Source organism: Arachis hypogaea, chromosome 11, assembly GCF_003086295.3.
Source record: "Arachis hypogaea cultivar Tifrunner chromosome 11, arahy.Tifrunner.gnm2.J5K5, whole genome shotgun sequence".
Lineage (NCBI taxonomy): Eukaryota > Viridiplantae > Streptophyta > Magnoliopsida > Fabales > Fabaceae > Arachis > Arachis hypogaea.
Genome location: NC_092046.1, coordinates 133659073 through 133678526, shown reverse-complemented (window position 1 = coordinate 133678526; position 19454 = coordinate 133659073). Strand labels below are relative to the sequence as shown.

At 30.8% G+C, this 19454-nt stretch overlaps 2 long non-coding RNA genes and 1 other non-coding gene across 3 annotated transcripts; all 3 read left to right on the top strand.

Moving 5' to 3' along the window:
- Positions 1–2200: 2200 nt before the first annotated feature.
- On the top strand, positions 2201–2272 carry TRNAK-UUU (transfer RNA lysine (anticodon UUU)). The gene has a single exon. It is a non-coding gene; the product is annotated as a tRNA-Lys (tRNA).
- Positions 2273–2921: 649 nt separating this feature from the next.
- LOC112724069 (uncharacterized) lies at positions 2922–5409 on the top strand. The gene is made up of 6 exons (XR_011867804.1): positions 2922–3107; positions 3489–3582; positions 3890–4386; positions 4556–4645; positions 4731–4805; positions 4915–5409. It is a non-coding gene; the product is annotated as an uncharacterized lncRNA (long non-coding RNA).
- A 1495-nt stretch (positions 5410–6904) lies between these two features.
- Positions 6905–14261, top strand: LOC112722695 (uncharacterized). Its single transcript, XR_003162816.3, has 7 exons — positions 6905–6987; positions 7926–8511; positions 8780–9183; positions 9286–9903; positions 10811–10934; positions 11542–11651; positions 12220–14261. It is a non-coding gene; the product is annotated as an uncharacterized lncRNA (long non-coding RNA).
- The last annotated feature ends 5193 nt before the right edge of the window (positions 14262–19454 follow it).

Genomic DNA, 19454 nt, shown 5'->3' with positions numbered 1-19454 from the left:
CTTTTATTTTTAAAACAATTGTCAAAATTTTTTTAAAAGGACATATTTTAAGAAAAAAGAATAAATATTAGCATAAAATGAAATAAAACAAATGAGTTTTAGTAAATTTTGCGTGGATAAACAAATATTTTCCTCAAATAAATGAAATTATGTAATTTTTTTGTCCAATTATCACCCTTCAAAGAAGTTCGTTAGTAGGAAATTAAAAATTAGGGTATATTTAGTTTACATTTTTTTTATTATTTTTGTTTTTAAGATTTTATAAAAAAAATAAAAAGATAAAATTTTATTTTCTGTTTTTATCTCTTATTTTTATTTTTTCTTAACTAAATACTGAAAAAAAAAAACACTTTAAAAATGAAAACATATCTTAATAGTTGTTTTCCTTTGTCAAATTAATTTACATGATTTAATGGGCAATTCACCTAAATAAATTGTTTCACTTTTAAAATTACGCAAATGCATTGTTTCCAAAACGAAGACGCATTGTTTCACATATCTATGAAAACCACTACACAAACACAGAATTTGCTGCTGCGAGCCGCATATTACGTTGAGTTGTGGCAGCATGGAAACCGCTGTTGGCTGCCGCGATTTCTGTATGATTATGGTTGGTCATAAACCGCTACTGGCAGTAGCGGTTTATGTGCATTGGGACACGTGTGTAAACCGTTGGAAGCAGCAGCGGTTTACGTTGAGTATGAAAACAAATAGTAAAACTAATTTTTATCTAAAAAAATAATTATAAAACAAATAATTAATGGTATATACTATTTAAATAATATCATAAATAAAAAAATTTAATTTATCATTTCACAATATAATTTAAAAATATAAATATGCATGTAATAATTTTTTATTTGTATTTATTATTAAAAGTGAGACTAAATTACAAATAAAAAATACAGTAGTACTCAAAGTATTAAATTATATAAACCAAGACTAATTTTTTTTATTCTCATCTCTTTTAAAATTTATAAATAATAAAATAATTTATTTTTAGCCAAAAGTTCATTAAATCATATATTTTTTCTTTAAAAATCACTTCATTCTCTTTTATTTATATCAACCATACAAAGGAGATTCGGAGAGTTTGGAACATGGGTTGTGTTCTTTGTTGCTGATTTGCAATTGAGGTTCTAGCTAAGTAATTTTTTTTATTGTGCAACTTTGTTGTCTTATGCCAAAAAATAAAAATTATTTGTATTTTATAGTTGATTGATTGGATAAATAATAGTGATAGCATCATAATTTTGATGAATAAAATAAAAATATAAATATGCATGTAATAAATTTTTATTTGTATTTATTATTAAAATGAGACTAAATAGCAAATCAAAGAGTGAATACTCACAGAGTACTCAAATATATAAACTAAGACTAATTTTTTTTTATCTTCATCCCTTTTAAAACTCATGAATGATAAAATAATTTATTTTTAGTAAAAAATTCACTGAAGCATACATTTTTTCTATAAAATAATTTTTTTTATCTTCATTCCTTTTTTTTATCTTCATCCCTTTTAAAACTCATGAACTTTTGGCTAAAAATAAATTATTTTATTATTTATAAATTTTAAAAGAGATGAGAATAAAAAAAATTAGTCTTAGTTTATATAATTTAATACTTTGAGTATTACTGTATTTTTTTATTTGTAATTTGGTCTCACTTTTAATAATAAATACAAATAAAAAATTTATTACATGCATATTTATATTTTTTAAATTATATTGTGAAATGATAAATTAAATTTTTTTATTTATGATATTATTTAAATAGTATATACCATTAATTATTTGTTTTGTAATTATTTTTTTAGAAAAAAATTAGTTTTACTATTTGTTTTCATACTCAACGTAAACCGCTGCTGCCTCCAGCGGTTTACACACGTGTCCCAATGCACATAAACCGCTACTGGCAGTAGCGGTTTATGACCAACCATAATCATGTAAAAACCGCGACAGGCAACAGCGGTTTCCATGCTGCCACAACTCAACGTAATCCGCGGTTGGCAGCAGCGGATTCTGTATTTGTGTAAACCGCTACGGCCAGTAGCAGTTTCCATAGATATATAAAACAATGCATTTGCGTCTTCGTTTTGAAAACAATGCATTTACGCAATTTTAAAGGTGAAACAATTTATTTATGTAAATTGCCTTGATTTAATTATATTAATAATTGTGTAGGCTTAAAAATGCATGCCGTCTTAGCTCAGCGGTAGAGCGCGTGGCTTTTAACCACGTGGTCGTGGGTTCGATCCCCACAGACGGCGTTAGTCTTTATAATCTCTTATTAGATTAAAATAAAAAAGAAATTCTAAACTTATAATATAAAATCCAATTTAATAAGACAAATAAACAGAATTAAAATATATCAACTTTGGTAGTATATTGATGTCTTATTTTCATTTTCGGCAGTTACAAATAATTGCATGGTGTCATGATGTGCATTGTTGAAACAACATATGGGAGGCCTTATTCGTACATTATTCAGAAGTTTCCTTTGGAATTTTAGAGATAGTGAGCATAAATTGTTTAGAGGTAATCAATCATTTTGATTTTGAAAAAAGATTGGAACCAACTTTTTCCAGGCAAGAGTTCTCTTTTCCTCCCTTAATTTTTGCTCATCCCATTACTTTGTACTTTTTTGGCTGATTGTTGGTTAAAAAAGATTAGTTCCCTAGCAAAACCATTTTATTTTTTTAATTTTATTCTCTTGAAAACGTGGATAGTAGTACTCTCTATGACTTTGGCTACTTTTTCACTCAATGATGGGCTGAAACCAGTTGAAGGGTATCATGTTATCATTCCTTTATTTGTATTTTATGGGTGATGTATGGTTTACTTGTACAGTTGTACTTCTTTTCTACTTTTGTCTCATAATAATGTATATTAGTAATACCAGGAGATGGAAAAGAAATAAGGCATAACTACTTTTTTCTAAATAGATCCCATCCTTTTAGCATTCTGTAATATGTTTATTTATTTATTTTTAATGAATTTACTTTCATCCAGAAATGGCTTTCAGAGGCCGGATAAAATTAAAGATTCCCATAGACAAAGTAGTCAATTGGAAGATCTCACGCAGAAGATGAGGGAATGCAAAAGGTAAGCAATGTACATTTTATGTAGTTGCAGTGACTCACTCAGTGAGATCCCACAAATACAAATTTTAGTCTGAAGGAAAAGACCAATTTTATACAAAATATCCACTTTCATGATTTGATTTCCCTCATAGGTTGGCATGGTGGAATTTAGTTTGCTACCACTAATATCAAATATGGAGACATGAGTTCTCTATCAGATTTTACATCCATGCCACATTTCGCAAGGTGTAAATGATTGATATATCTGATTGAAGTAATTTTTCTTTCTCATATGACACTGCCAAAAAGTGAAAATTTATGCTATTTTGACATATTTGAAAATTTCCTTTTGAATGCTTTTTCCATCATTGTTAAAATATGAAACATTATATTCTGGTATCAGGTTGATAAAGGAGTTTGATCGTGAAATTAAAGATGGGGAGGGAAGAAATTCCCAAGAAGTGAACAAACAACTCAATGACGAAAATCAATCGATGGTCAATGCCCAGAACATTTTTTTCTTTTTTCTTGCTTATGTTGCCAATATAGTCACCAAAACTATCCTCAGTTTGAAAAGGGATGCAAAATCCTTCATGTATCCTGAATAAGTAAAAGCACCCTATCATGCTTTCAACAGTAACAGCTTTATGAATAATTAGATAGCATAGCAATTACTTTCTCAGCATTGTCATGACATCAAATAAGTGATCTACATTTGTTCCTCAAAAGCTTTTGATTTTGTGCATTGTATCTTCATGCATTCAAGCAGCCAATTCATATTCTAACATGTATTTTTCCTTGCAGATCAAGGAGCTAAACTCAGATGTGGCATTGAGAAAAACGGAAGTAAATATTGATATTTCTATTTATCTAGTCTGAATAAAAATTTCTGTTAACATACAATTGGGCCCTCTAAAAGTTATTGATTCGATCAAATCAGATGGCTAATATCAATTTCCCCCGTGGGCACACTGATCTTTCAATACGGTGATATATGTTTGGTGTGGTGTTAGTAGAAGTGTAGACCCAATAAAGCAAAAGTTTTAGTTCCTTTTACAATTTTTTCCTCCTAAATAAAAGGTTTAGTCCTGCGAGTTATGAAAGGAGGATTTGTACTGTCACTTTTATGTATAACAGGTACACAATAAGAAAATTGAGCTTTTTGATATGGGAGCAGGTGAACCTACAGCTGAAGAAAATGTTGAATTGGCTTCAGGTAAAATGTTCAGTGGAAGTTGTAGTTGAACTACAATGCCATACAAATGGATGAAACTGATCAGGCTATTGAAAGATCTAAGCAGGTGAATTAATTCAGACTTTTGACTCCATTTCCCTGGCAGCTTTGTTCTTAATCCTTCAAAACATGTAGGTTGTATGCCAAACCATTGAAGTCTGATTTACTTCTAGCATGTTTTAAGAATGGAATCTAAACTATCACATTTTTAACCTTTTTGTTTCTAAATACCGCAGACTGAGCAAATGGGTTGCATTGTCAATGAGCTTGACTCTATTCAGTTCTGAATTAAGGCATCCCAACTTGTGAAGGAGATTGGTAGAAAGGTCACTGTGTTTTTTGTTTCTTACATGCATTATCTTCTTTGCTTCAATAGTGTCATGTAACTAAACTATCTTTCCCCATTATCAGGTAGCTACAGACAAGGGCATTATGCTTTTCCTATTCCTTATCATCTGAGGTGTAATCGCCATTATTGTGGTGAAGGTACTATATTCATGTGTTAAAAATTACTAAACCAAGATGCTCCAACAATTTATTTTAAAGAAGCATTTATAGTGCTGCTCTAAACTTCTATTTTTGCTGGGCTCTGCAGATCTTGAATCCCAACAACAAAGATATTACGGATATTCCGGGATTGGCTCCTCCAGCTCAGACCAGGAGACTGTTGTATCTAAGGAGCAAAGAACATTTTGATTGATTCCAACATTATTTGAAGAAAGAGTTTTCTCCATCCTGTTCCTACCAACTTGATTCTTGTACCTGTCACTGGGAGAGGATTGCTCTTGAGGGGGAATTCATTTTGGTCTCTGTAATTTGAAATTTTTAAAATTTCTTGCATATCTTGTTTGTGGTTCTGTACTTGTATGTAAATCACAGAAGAACAACTTTGTGCCATGTTTCTTTATTTAACATTGGGAAATCGTAGGGGATAGGAAAGAAACAATACTCTACTAGTCTACTGTCATATATGTCATATGTGGTGTGTACATGTCTCATTCAAAGGAGTTTTATGTTATGAATATTTCTGTAATCTACACATTCATCTTCAACATTTTCTGTAGGATCTGTTTGTAAATTACATGTATTCTAAGTTATTTTGCGCTTGCATTTGCGCTTGTTCCTTTTTCCCCCCTGAATATTCGTTCTTTTTGTCAAACTATACGATATTAACTTTACTCTACCTTGCATGTATTAAGAGGCTGTTTTGTGAGTGGAAATGCTGTGAAAATTTGATGTTGATGAGAAATAACTTGCAACAGGATCATTTTACTGTCTATATCTAATCTAACTAAAAGAATTTCAGCATAGGATAGTTTTATAATATAGTAATAATTCTTGTTATTTGCTTTTCAAAATTTAGCTCATCATATACGATTACACCTACTTTTTGAAATATTTGGTCTGAAATGCTTGCTATAAACTGATTTTTCTTAACAGGCACTATTGCTGCTGACATTGACATTCACTTACCAACAGTGCAACAAAGGGAGTTCATTAGATTAGAATTCACTTACCATTGTTAAACTCATGCCTTAGAAGTCATAGTATACTTGTGCTTTAGAGTTGCTATTTTGCATTCCTTTTTTTTTTTATCGTTTTACATGGTCTTCATCCTATGTTAATTCCTAAGTTGTTAATATAAACAACTTATGACTTTAGTATTAAGAAGTCATTGTTTAATGACTTTTGACTTTTCTATAATTTGCCCTGCCACTTATCCTTAACATTTTCTGTAGGATGGGTTTATAAATTGCATGTACGATATTCGCTTCAATATACTTTTGGCATGTATTAAGAGGCCATTTTTCAGGTGTGAATGATGTGAAAAATTAATGTTGATGAGATGTAACCTTTTTTTTTGATAGATTGATGAGATGTAACTTACTTGCAAAAAGGATCATTATACTGTCTTAAATTTAACTTAAAAAATTGCCTGTAATAAGTGAAAATGGTTTACTTGCAAATTATCTTTCAACATGTGCTCCTATGATAACAAACGCGAAGATAACATCCATGAGGAACCTAAGATTGATTACATAAAGCAATAACTCTCATGTTTTTAGAACCGTGTTAATTGTCTTATTGTGGTTATTTATATGATAATAAACTAACTGAAAACCATATGTTATTATATTAATGAAACTTATGAAAAAATAAGAAAGATATCACAAAACGCATACAAAAAGCTTTAATAAACAAAATTAGATATTTAAAATAGTTCTTAAATTTGGGATGTTACATTATGGGTGTGAAAATTATCCCATATAACACAAATTCTGAATTTTATTTTCCTGTTGCACTGTTTTGTCTAGCTGGGTACTTGTAGTATGAGTTAACTAAGTAAACCTTGATGAAGGATTTAGGCATTTAGCCATGTTTTTCAGTTGTTAATCAATGTTTTTGTCAGAGGCACAGCAATTTTGGACGACAAATGCATTGTATGCGGAAAAAAGCTCTTGGCACTACACCTATAGTTTAGAAGGTTTAGTCTGGTTAGTCTTACATCGAGAAGAGCACGAAGAAAGAGACGGGGTTTTAGTATAAAAGAAAAAATATTAAAGCATATCCTTCCCGGTTTTTGGACTAAGATCAAGTGAAGTATGGTGAGTTTTAACCTGCACCTGGTCAATTGAGGTTAATGAAGAACCTTTTACCTCTAATACAGGTTAGTGCAATGGTGTCCCTTTTTTATGATATTGTCAAAAAATCCTTATGATTTGTTAAGGTGTCTCTTTTTTATGATATTGTCAAAAAATCCTTGTGATTTGTTATGAATTATGTAATGAAATCTAACAAAATCAAGGAAAATGCTATTTATACGTTACCTTTCAGCCACTCTCTCACCTCACTTCTTGTGCTTTCTTCTCTTCTTGCAAAAAGGGTTTCATTGCATGCACCTCAATTCTCTTCTCTTTGATTGCGCCAACCTCACTTTTTACTTCTCTTCGATTGCACCAATCTCACTTCTCACTTTCTTTTCTTCTCCACGGTGCCCTTTGCTTTGCTTTGCCCTATTTTTGGTTCTTGTTATCTTAGGGTTTTGATTATAAATTTTGATTCAATGGAATCCATAAACACGAATGATGAGGTTTGTGTTTAATTTACTTCATTTGTTAATTTTTTATTCTTGATTTGATTTTAATTTTTTGATTATATCTTAGGATTTTTTGTTCTTGTTATCTTAGGCTTATGCTTCTGATATGTGGCTTCATTATGTCATTTAGATCCTTTTACATCATGTACGTTGTGTGATTATATCCTGAAAAATTTATGTTATAAATTTGTGTAATGAAAAAAATGTTTAGCTCCTGGATTGTAGTCAAATTGGTAGTTTGCATGTTTGAAATTTCTGCATTTACTTAGATTAGATGATGATGCTGATTCTATGAATGTGTTGGGGTTTAGTGTTATATTTGACTATTGAGTTTGATTATGATGTTTACTGAATTTGATTATATTCAAGATTAGTGTTATATTTGACTACTGAGTTTGATTATACTCAGGTTCAATGCTTGACAACTAATTTGTCTTGTTTATTCATAGAAAATTGAGAGCGTTTTTATACCTGATTTGATTTTAAATTTTTTATTATCTATGTTTTAGGTTGTTCCAAGCATAGGAATGGCATTCTCCTCTGTATGTTCTAGAATTGGTTATCGAAGATAAAAAATTGATCCATTAAAGAAGACAAATCCTTTCGAGAAAAATTGTAAAGTTAGGATTATTGTGAAAAGGTATAAGAAGATGGAATATGTGTTAACCTTTGTGAATATTCAGCACAACATGCTATTAGTCCTAGCATGGCAAAGACCCTGAGAAAGAATAGGGAACTAAGCTTGCATGCCAAACGGATAGCTGAGATCATTGATTAAGCTGGAGTTACAATGAGAAACACATATAAGAGTTTAGCAACTGCTACTGGTGGCTATGATAAATTAACTTTTACTGAAAAAGATCTTCAGAATCATGTAGCAAAAAGTGTCAGAGTCATACAAGAGGAGGGGGATGAGCAATCATTAATGCAGTATTTTCATCGGATGCAACAACAAAACTGCAACTTCTTTTACAAAGTTAAATTGGATGAGCAACATCACATAGAGCATGCTTTTTGGGCTAATGCTAGAAGTCGTACTGCTTATGAGCACTTTGGGGACGTTGTGAGCTTTGATACGACGTACCTAACAAATAGGTATGACACCACAATTATATATTTCAAGTTAATTATATATACTTTGGTTTTTGCATGTGTTTGATGGATAGGGATAGGTAGAATAGAATGAATTTGTTGCTGCTGTGCATGATATACTGAGTTTGATTATGTACTATTATTTTTGCATATGTTTGATGTATAGGGATAGGTAGAATAGAATGAATTTGCCACTACTTCTCTGCATGATATACTAAGTTTGATTGTTTGATTTAGTCAGTTTGATTGTGTTTTCTTGTTTTTATTATAGGTATGATATGCCTTTTGCCTCATTTGTTGGGGTTAACCACCATGGCCAATCATTGCTACTTGGTTGCGCTCTTCTTTCATGCGAAGAAGAGAGTTCCTTTGTTTGGTTATTTGATTGTTGGATACGATGTATGGGTGGCAAGCCACCTATTGGCATATTGACGGATCAATGCAAAGTTTTGCGGAATGTCATTGAAAAATTGTTGCCAATGACACAACATCGATGGTGTATTTGACATATCATGAAGAAAATTTCAGAAAAAATAGGAGCATGCAAGTAATTTAACGAGATTAGTGCTGATATGACACATATTGTGTGAGATTCTAGGTCTAAGGAAGCATTTGAGAGCTCTTGGATTGATTTTATCAACAGATTTATTTTGCATGATAATAATTGGTTAGCAGGTATTTTATCAGTTTGATTATCTTATATATACTGTTTGATTATTTATCATATATTAATCAATATGCCTTACAAGTTTGATTATGTCCATTTTATGGTTTCAGATTTGTACGAAGAACGTGACAGGTGAGTCACTATGTTTCTTAGTAACAGTTTTTGGGCAGGCATGCGTAGCACTCAAAGGAGTGAAAGCATGCATGCGTTTATGAAAGGCTACCTAACCTCAAAGAGCAACTTGCAACAATTTGTAACACAATATGACAATTGTCTTGCAAATAAAGCTCAACAAGAATATGAATTAGATGTTGCCAGTTTCAATACCATTATCCCTTGTGCTACTGCCGCTGCTATTGAAAAACAGTTTCGGTTGTGCTAAACATGCACACCACTTTCAGCCACTATTTTCAGCCACCGTATTTATATACATATACAATACAAAATACAAAATTCAAAAATTAAAAATAAAAATCTCACTCCCAACCTTACTCTCACGTGCTGAAACAATGTTCTTCTTTCTCCTTCCTTTACTCTCACTCTCACTCTCACTCTCCGATGCGACTCTTTCCTCATCCTCATTCTCAACGGTGATTCTCCTTCCTCCTCTCTCCGGCGACATGATTCTCCTTCCCTCTCTCTCGGGTGGCACGATTCTCCTTTGCTCTCTTTCAGGCCCGGTTGCGATTCTCCTTCCTCTGTCTCGGGCGTGGTGCTCTCTGTCTCAGGTACGAATTTCATCGACTGCATTTTCCTTGTTTGATTCTGTAAGGTAAATTTCTATTCCTTGTTTGGTTATGCATTTTCCTTGTTTTATTCCATCATCTTCTTTGACGACATTTTTCTTGTTCGTTTCCAGCATCTATCAACTTCTTCGACTACATTTTTCTTCGTCATTTTGAGTTTCTATAAATGAATTTGTGTTGTGCATATTTTGTACTAAAAATATTTAAGTTAGGGTTTTGAATTGAAGTCTCAGTATGCTAATTTTAACAATTGATTATTAGTAGACTATTAATTGATTATAACTGAATTTTTGTGATATGAGTTGGAGTATGTTTGATTATTACACTGAATGAGTTTGATTATGCTCAGTTTTTAAAAATTATATTATAGCATAGTTGGATGTTTTCCTATCCAATACTCTTGTCAACATTTATGTCAGAATTGGCAATTTGTTTTGCGCACGGAAGCTGTTTGCTGAAATGCCCCAAAGAAAACACTGTTTTCTGGTCTTGTTTGAATTCAGGATATGCACAAAATGGCATGCCTGATGATGCTTGTATTTTATTCAAAGAGATGATTTCTGCTGGCCTCATGCCAAATCACTATGCCATTGGCAGTGCCCTTCGAGCTTGCCAAGACGGAGGTCCAACTAGGCTTAAACTCGGCATGGATATTCATGCCTTAATTTCTAAGTCTCCATTTTTTTTAGACTTAAACAAATGTGATATCTACAGCATGTTTGATTACAACTGAATTTTGTGATATGATTTGGAGTCTATTTGATTATGCTCAACTTTTAAAACATGATATTACAGCATGATTGATTATAGCATACTTGATATTTGATTATTGAGTTTTAACTTTTTTTATTTTTGAATTTGATTGGATTTTGATTGTTTAATTTGCTAGTTTTGAAATATGCGAAAGAAGACTACACTAAAACGAGTAGAAAGAGAACCAGAAAACAGGGATACCAAAGAAAATAAAAGAAAAATGTATCCAAAAAACTTCGAAGGAGATGGAGTGGAGAAAGGTATTTTGTCTTTATTTTTTATCTTTTATGCTAGATTTTTTTTTATTTGATAAGGTCTTTGCATGCTCTGATTTTATTATGCAGAGTGCATTACTAAATATTAGTTTACACACGAATCATATGCCACTTTAGCTAACACATGCTGTGTTTTAGTGTTTGATTATTATCTCTGAATTTCAGAGATAATACCCACTGAATGCAGTGTTGAGTTCAAATCTTTTATTTTGCCACTTTAGCTAACACATACTATAACTGACGATTCCCAAGCATGATACATGGCTACTGTGTGTGTGTAGTAAAGGGAAGTGTGAGTTGCATTTGCTCCAATTATTGGTCTTTTTGGGTGATTAACTTGCAACTTTCAAAGTTTGACCTATAATTCTGGGTTTCCAATAAAGTTGCTATCAGTGTGTCCATGATCTATATCTAGCTGCATTGCACTAATAAAGTAAAAACATTATTCACAGTAACCTCCAACACTAGTCTTACATAGGTCTGGTTGATTATTAACACTAGGTCACAAGCTAAGCGCTTATTAATAATTAATTATTAAAGTTTAAAAATTAATTAATTAATCAATTAATAAAGAAGCACGAAGAATCTGCAGGTCCTTTTAAGGACAAAAAAGGACAAAAAGGAATTGAAGCAAGAAGACTCTACAAAATCAAAGAGAGAAAAGAAGCAAGAAGGAGGAGCAAACACAAGTTCGAATGAAAAGTAAGTTAGTTTGGCATTCCCATCATTATCTGTTTTGACTTTTCAGCACTCATATATACTACATTCACTTTTGTACATGATGTTAAAAATTAATAATTACTTGCTTCCTTTGATTATACATGTTTACATATTTACAAAGTTTGATTATACATATTTTTAAAGTTTGATTATACTCATGTTTAGTGCTATATTTGACTACTGAGTCTTAATTTGATTATACATGTTTACCGAGTTTGATTATAATCAGGTTCAGTGCTATATTTGACTGCTGAGTTTGATTATAATCTGAGTTTGATTATACATGTTTATCGAGTTTGATTATATTCAGGTTCAGTGCTATATTTGACTGTTGAGTTTGATTATATGTGTTTGCTCAGTTTGATTATGCTCAGGTTTAGTGCTATATTTGACTATTGTGTTTGATTATACATGTTTACTGAGTTTGATTATAAATGACTAACAAGTTTGATTATCCTTTCCATAGTACAATCTAAATCTTCATGAAATATAAATCGCAAATATGTTTGTAGTTTGATTACATCCTTGCTTTTCCGTGTATTATCTACAGCCGGAATGAAAAGAAAACACACTCACCATCAATGCCTACCTTCGACCTTGGAGTTGAATTTCCTCCAACACCTCCAGCACCTCCAACACCTCTAACAACTATGACCTTGGATTCAATTGATGTTCTAACCCAACAAGTGTTGGGTTCAAAGATACCATGCCTAAATCAAACAACAGATGTGCCAATAGAGGTGTCAGAACTAATTGTTGAGGAATTAGTATTGGATGCTAATATGATTGAAAAATTATACGAGTGGGTGATGGACAAAAGAAAAGATGAAGAGAAGATTGTGGAAACATTTAGTGGCTAGCGCAATCTCTTCCTTAAAAGAACTAATGCGCAAACATTAAAGCCACGAAATGAAATAGATAATTGGGTTAGTAACACTAAATATTTTATTTAGTATAAAATATTTATTTTATTCTTAAATTATTTGATTATTAATTGTTTGCTTTGGTTGTATCAAGGTGGTCAACTATTATTGATGCATGCTTAATGAGTTACCACAAACAAGATTCAAGAAAGATATATATTGCATGAATTCAGACTCAGTGGTAAGAAATTTTATTATGTATCTCTTCGTTATTTTATTTGACAGATTTTGTTCTATTCTAATTTATGATCAATTTGATTTTAATTGCGGTTATTGAGTTTTTATAAAGATGAGCAAGGTAAGAAGAGCTCTACATCAGCTGACATATCTAGGATCCCTAATTTTATCAAAATTAGGATGCGAGGAAGAAAACTTGTTTTCTTACCTTTTTACCATAACCATCATTGGTGGTTATATGCATTAGATATTTGTAATAACAAGTTTTACGTCCTCGATCTGTTGTACACATCTTAGACTGCTGAATGGGATGAAATAGATCAATATGTTGTAAGTTTATTTTTTTATAACAACTTTTATTTAGGTCTTGATATTTGATTATCATATAACTTTGACAATTTCAGGACATTTTTTAACAGGCAAGTTATCTTGAGAATATGTTAGGAATTGCGGATCCTGCATATGTTCAAACCTCCTCAACTCCAACAATTGAATATCTGGACACCCAAACAACCAAATTTGCATGATTGTGGTTTGTTTGTAATGAAATGAATGGAATTGTGGGAACTATCTAAAGCCATGCCACAATTCCATCCATTTCATTACAAACAAACCACAATCATGCAAATTTGGTTGTTTGGGTATGTTCAGATATTCAATTGTTGGAGTTGAGGGGGTTTGAACATATGCAGGATCCGCAATTCCTAACATGTTGTCAAGATAACTTGCCTGTTAAAAAATGTTATAAAATTGTCAAAGTTATATGATAATCAAATATCAAGACCTAAATAAAAGTTGTTATAACAAAATAAACTTACAATATATTGATCTATTTCATCCCGTTCAGCAGTCTAAGATGTGTACAACGGGTCGAGGACGTAAAACTTGTTATTACAAACATCTAATGCATATAACCACAAATGACGGTTATGGCAAAAAGGTAAGAAAATAAGTTTTTTTCCTCGCATCCTAATTTTGATAAAATTAGGGATCCTAGATATGTCAGCTGATGTAGAGCTCTTCCCACCTTGCCCATCTTTATAAAAACTCAATAACCACAATTAAAATCAAATTGATCTAAATTAGAATAGAACAAAATCTGTCAAATAAAAAAACGAAGAGATACATAATAAAATTTCTTACCACTGAGTCTGAATTCATGTAATATATATCTTTCTTGAATCTTGTTTGTGGTAACTTATTAAGCATGCATCAATAATAATTGACCACCTTGATACAAGCAAAGCAAACAATTAATAATCAAATAATTCAAGAATAAAATAAATACTTTATACTAAATAAAATATTTTGTGTTACTAACCCAATTATCTATTTTATTTCGTGGCTTTAATGTTTGCACATTAGTTCTTTTAAGGAAGACATTGCGCTGGCCACTAAGTGTGTGTTTGGATTACAGTTTGCAAACGGGAGTTTGCATAGAATTGATTTTGCAAACTTGATTTTGATGAAAAGTAAGTTTGTGTTAACGTGATTTATGTTTGGCAATCTTTTATGTCAAAATGGATTATAGTAAAATAAATATTGTTTGGATTATACTACTGAAAATCACTTTTAGATGAAAAATTACTAAAAGAGACATCAATTAAAATAATTTTTTATATTATTCTATTATTTTACTTTAGATATTTGAATAAATCTTATTAATCCATTTTATAATAAAGTTAATATTTACTTACTAAATTAAAGTAACATATAAAAATTGACAAAATATATTTTAATACATAAAAATACTAATAAATATTAAATTAAAAGATAAAACACTAATGATATCTTATACAAAATTAATACATAAGAACACTATTATTTTCACTGCATGTGATTAAGAATTTGATCCCTAATCGAATCTCGAACACGGTCCATTTCTGTAGAAGAGCTAATGGTTAGAGTTTGATCTGAGCTTTCACCAACATAACTATTATCTTCTCCATCAAGAATGTTTGCATGTTCATATTGATTAAACTCAGTATCTATTTCAGAATATTTTCTAATAAAATTATGAATAGCCATTGTTGCACACACTATCTGCACTTGAGTTTCAATTTTGAACTTGGGCATGTGTCGCAAGATAGCAAATCTATTTTTTCACACTCCAAAATTCCTTTCTATTGTGCATCTTAAGCTTGAGTGATAATAATTAAATACTTCATTATGATTTGTAAATCCAGAAGAACGCCTAAAATCTGAAAGATGATAGCGCTCACATTTATATGGACCAATATATCCTTTCGGTGTTGGATAACCGGCATCTACCAAATAATATTTACCTAATGAGGAAAAAAAATTAGTTACATGATAACCAAGTAAATATAGTTTATTTGTAAGAAAATGATAAAAATTAACCTGGAGAAGGATGCGGAAAATTCATGGTAGGAGTTGTAATAGCATTATCAAATACACGAGCATCATGTGCAGTGCCTTCCCATCCAGGTAAAGCAAAAATAAAGCACATGTCCCAATCACATACCGCCATTATATTTTGTGTTGGATATCCTTTTTTTCCAATAAATTTGGGTTGATCACTTGGGCTAACCACACATGGGATATGAGTACCATCAATTGCTCCTATAGCATTTTTAAAAAATGGCCAATATTGTTGGTCATTTTTTATTTTGCTATGAACATTCTGAAACTTAGGATTCGATGGCTTAATATATTTAATAGATAATCTCAAGCAAGCAACCAATACCTCATGAAAATGTCTACTTACTGTCTCTTCAGAATGTTGAAACCTTTCTTATATCATCCTATTACCCACTCTATGACCAACCGTATTTAAGAACATTGCAACCATTTCCTGAACTCCCATTTGTCTTGTACATTTTAATCTTTGTTCAACTAATTCATCACAAAATTGAAAAAAATATGTTTTTCCGTCCGAAACATTTCATAACAATGAATGCCATGGCCACATAAAATTTCTTGCACCCATAAATAACCTATTTGTTCACTAGTTCTGCATGATTTTTTGGACAAATAATTGACTGCATATTGACCAATTAATGCAGAAATATTTTCAATTTCAACTGTTTCTTCTTCTAGAATGGAAAGTAATTTTGATTCTTCATGTTGTTCCTTTTCATACTCTTCAAACAAATACTCCATGTTCATTCCAAATTAATTAACAAAAATTAACTCCTACATAAAAGTATAAATAAATTCTTATCAATACCAAGCTAAGAAATAAAGTATATATAATAAGAACAATAATTAAGTACCACAAACATTATATTATAAAATGATAAATAAGCAACACACAAATTTTTCTATTGTCTTATCCTAGCATAATGAAAAATTCATGGACAAATTAAAATGGAGTACAATAATAACTTAACTAGTTTTGCATGAAAATCACAAAAAAAAAAAAATTGCATGAATGGTAGTGGATTATATGCTGCATGTTTTAGCCAATCCAACAATCTTTGCTCATATCCTTTTAAGGATACAAACATTTCTCTAGCAGGTTTAAACATCATTAGTTGACAACAACGACTATGAAAATCGAAATCACTAGTGATCATTTCCATCTTTTGAATCTCAGCCATTACTTCTCCAATAGATGCACCGGGTACTAGAAATGTGGACACAATAGTTGAGCGTGATTCACATGCAAAGGCAATTCTACTTATTGCATCTGCAATTTGCTTTGAGGCAGGGACTTTAAAATTTTTCTTCTTTTTGTTGTTTCACAAACCATATCTCTCTTTCTTTTTTCTGTACTCTTTTGACTATTATTTTCTTGAGAAGAGATAAGATTTATGTGTTGAAATTCAGAACTAACTCCCACACTAGCACCTATACCTTCTTCACTATCTCCAAAACCTTCTTCTATATCAACATGACCTTCCTCAAAGTATGGTCGATATCCATCACCATCTTCTTCTATGTCACTAGATAACATCCCAAATGAGGGAGCCCAAGCAAATTTGCTATCGGCCATAACATCTTTAAATAATATAGTTAACTCATCTTTAAAAAGAAGTCCTTTATTTCTGAATTTTCCATATAAAGAATTTTCCTGTATGTGTACAACTAATCAACACAAGACTTATTACCAAAATTAAAGTTGAAATTTTTGCTTTAATAATAAGTTACTACGTACCAATTATTTTCTCTCCCATCATTCATTTGGTGCATCAACGGTATGTTTAGTATAATCCCATCCTAAACCCATTTATTTGCTTAAAAGCTTGTACCATGCTGACCATTCCTTCTTAAGATTGTCCCATTTATTTTTTAATTGAATCTTATTATATTGTTTTCTAGTTTTTTTATTAAATTGAGACAAAGCATCCTTCCAACCTTTTTTTGTAAGAGTGGTTCCATTACGTTGCTGTTTAGCAACTTGATCTAAACATGATCGAATAAATTGTTTAGTAGTCTCCATGTCCCATGCTGCTTTTGTCTTTAGAGATTCATTGTTACTCATTATTCTATTAAAAAAATATAAATTATATATATATATATTGTCGGTCGTTTATATATATTAATATGAGTAGGTTTTAAATTTATATATAAAATGATACTCATAAAATTGAAGTATGATTGTTTTGTTTAATTGTATGTATCATTAAATTTGGTGTAAAATTGATTGAATATCTTTTGGGATATAAAAATGATTGTGTATCTCACTTATATGAATATTAATCGATCCAAAAGAAGATTTATATTTGACTAAATTATATGTATACATTAATAATATTTGAATAATAGAGAATTTAAGAATAAATTATTGATGTTCATTATTTATGCGAATAATAATCGGTCCAAAGGAAGTTTATTGTTTGGCCAAATAATAAGCATTGCACACTTTTGTTTATTTTCTATTAATTATAAAGTCAATAATCGGTCCAAAAAAAGATTATTGTTTTGACCAATAAATGGAAAATATATGCAGTAATAAATAGGTTACAAAGTTTAAGTTTTCATGTGCATATTTAGTCGGTCTAAAAAAAGGTTTAATGTGTAATAGGAATTTTGGACAATATTTAATTACTGCAATGAGAGAAAAACTTACCGTTAATTTTTCTATCCAAAGATTGAAAATTAATGTTTTAGATATCTCAATCTGAACTTTTTTTTGCATTATTTAACTAATATTTACTGCATGTTTTTTGTTCTAATTCAGTTACTATGGCTTCAGCTACCAATGTTTCTACACAAGTTAACAGCATTCCTATGCTGAATGGTATAAACTTTAAGGTTTATAAAGATACCGTAAAAATTGTCTTTGGTTATATGAATCTAGATATAGTTTTTCGAGAGAAAAAACCCACTTACACTGCAGAAAATTCCAATGAGATTAAAATAGAGAAGTAGGAGAGATCCAATCGAATGAGCATTATGATTATGAAACGCTCAATTCCTAAGGCGTTTTATAACGACACAACTTTCGATATGTCATGATTATATTAGAAGCCAAGCGCTACTAATTTGCTTTTTTTAACTTTAGCTATTATTTATTAATGAGCGTGATTCATTGTTCAAACATTGTTATTTTGTGGGGTATTTTTTTTTTTTGAAAATGTTGAGGTTGATAAGCAGGAACATACACAGATAAATCATAAATAATAACAGATAAAGTTGTTATAAGCAACCACACACATATATATACAACTCGTATCAGTTAACAATATTCAGTCATCCATCCTTCAACAATGCTCAAATCTTCGTTATGATACCCCTAGAAGTAACTAAACAATAACCATATACTTATATATACATACAATATTTTAGGTCCTCATCTGTTCAAGAAGTTCCTAAGTTGGCGCCCAAACTAGCCTAAACTCTAATACTCTATATCAACCTAATCCCTCTAGACTATAAAAGCGAGAGAAAATACATTCTAGGTTTTCAAAACTCGAGTTAGGTTGAACAGGATCAAAAGACGAAATGTTATCTACTACTCCTCTGCATAATCATACGTCGTCATAGGACAACTCACTGGTACTTCATCAAGTAGCCACATAACAGGAGCATTGTACGGAGGATCTAGGTTAGAGCCCGTAAATAGACGGAGTGCAAACTATTGGGAATAAATAGTATGACCACAATTCAATCAATCATGTGTCAATAATTTGTTATTGTTGTTATATTAAAGAGTCAATATAATAAGGTTCTTGATTAAATTTAGAAATTTATCATTGTGATAGTGATCATAATATTGACAGTAAATTTTTTTAATTTAGTCTAAATTGTTCTTGGTCATAAGATTATTAAAAAGGACATTAATAATCTAAAAATATTAATATATCTCATTTATTAAATTATATATATAGATGGTGCTTATAGAGATATGACCATTAAACTAACTCAATTTGAAAATTCTTAATGGTTATAATTACCGCATATTTGTCAATAGGATATTCTCAAGATGAACATAGTAGTAGAGTTTCCTTTGACCTGCGACTGTCATAGTAATTAACAATATATTTATTATACTTTGATTCCAAACACCTAATACCCTACAATGCTAGTTGAATGGATATTGGGTATGATTTAAATATTTGTAGAATTAATGATTAGTTAATAAGGAATCTGTCTGTTGGTCGAAAATATTTTCGACCAGAGCAAGTTGATTCGGAATGAGTCAGTCGAATAGGCCTAATCGAATAGGAGATTCGATTCGAGAAATCGAGCAGGTTTTCGATGAACTATTCAAAATAGT